The sequence below is a fragment of the Austrofundulus limnaeus genome, unplaced genomic scaffold, assembly GCF_001266775.1.
Source record: "Austrofundulus limnaeus strain Quisiro unplaced genomic scaffold, Austrofundulus_limnaeus-1.0 Scaffold414, whole genome shotgun sequence".
NCBI lineage: Eukaryota > Metazoa > Chordata > Actinopteri > Cyprinodontiformes > Rivulidae > Austrofundulus > Austrofundulus limnaeus.
In genome coordinates, this window is record NW_013952816.1 from 10,923 (window position 1) to 12,688 (window position 1,766).

Sequence of the window (1,766 nt, forward strand, 5' to 3'; positions counted from 1 at the left end):
GATAAGCTGGTGTTAGCATTGTAGAGGCTAGTGACTAGCATGGATAAGCTGGTGTTAGCATTGTAGAGGCTAGTGACTAGCATGGATAAGCTGGTGTTAGCATTGTAGAAGCTAGTGACTAGCATGGATAAGATGGTGTTAACATTGTAGAGGCTAGTGACTAGCATGGATAAGCTGGTGTTAGCATCTTAATTTTGGCCCTCATACTGTGCCATAGCTTTCTCGTAGTTTGTGTGTCGCTGCAAATTGACTGTGTTTTAAGATAAGACTGGAAAAATTTGGCCCCAAGGTGGTGAGAATAAAACAGTGCCGTATTACTTTCACAGAAACTAAACAATATAATCACATTTGTTCAAACTTTAATCTTTACATTAATGCTTTTAAACATTTTATTGTCTGCCACCTCAATAAAATTTAGTGATAATGTTTGTGCTCATGTGTCTGTTACCAAAAACAAAACTCATGAATCATTGGAAGAATTTTGAAGAAACTTAATGATAATAATCAGTAACTGTTTCAGTTTTGTAATCAGTTCAATCAACATGGTTGCTAAATCTAATCATTATTAATCAACACAAAAAATCTTCATAACTAAATTTACAGAAACTGAGCTCAAATTTGATGTGGCAACTGCAAAGCATGCCATCTTGTGATGCCATGAAATGTTTTTTAACTTCATTTCTCAATATAATTTAATCTGAAACTGATATGAAATTCATTTGATGTCTTTAATTTGAGATTAAATCAATTGGTGATATTTGTTCCCGTGAAAAATAGCTTTAAAATTGTTTCAAAGAAACTGCTGCAGCAAAGAGGACATACAACAATTAAATCACAAGCAGGAGACAGGAGGGTGATAAGAGCTGAGAATCTGCCTTTTTTTTTATTAAACCAGGAGTCATGCTGTTCTTCAGATGGAGGAATATGTGCTTTCGTAATCCAGGATTAACAAGAACAACACAAAGATCATTACTGCTGTGTGTTAAAATACATTTGCACCTCTGTGTGACCAAACCTTTTGCTGTATAGTCAGTCACATGTTGCTGTAAAGCAGGGCCGGCCCATGGCATAGGCATTATGGGCAAATGATAAAGGCTAAGGGGCACCACAATAATATAATAGGGAATGAAAAAAAAATACAACTTTTTATCAGGGTATAGTGGTATACTGTATTCTGTTTCAAATTAATTATGTTGTTAAATATTTTAACTGGACCTCCTGGTTTCTAAAAATAAAAAGTAAATTTGTCTGTGTGTAAATTGGAATTTATAATTTGAACTATTGCACAAGAGGTGCCACCTGAAATCCTACCCAGGGCACCACATTGGTTAGGACCGGCCCTGCTGTACAGCCTGACTTCTTCACAAACATTTACAGTCTTCATATCAAATCCATTTATTTAATCTGGAGTTACTACATCAGTCTGATATCAGGTTTTGGATTAATGTATATTATTTAAAAACCTAGCTTTCTTTGAAGCTATAATCATCTGTCACCTTGTTTATATTAATGTCTTTGTAAAGGAGTTGTGTTGGTCAAATCTTAAAAAATACATTTACAATATCACAAGATGTCACAAAATGCTCAGATTATGAGTTGTAAATGACTAATCTACTCTTACGTCAATTTTTAGCTTAAAATTATTTAAAAAACTGAGTCATAGCCATTTTTGTGTCGCTTATTGTTGATTAGTTGTGGCAGCCATCTTGAATTGGATTAAAATCAGTGATAGGTGTTCATCCAATGATTACTTTCTAAAAATTTCA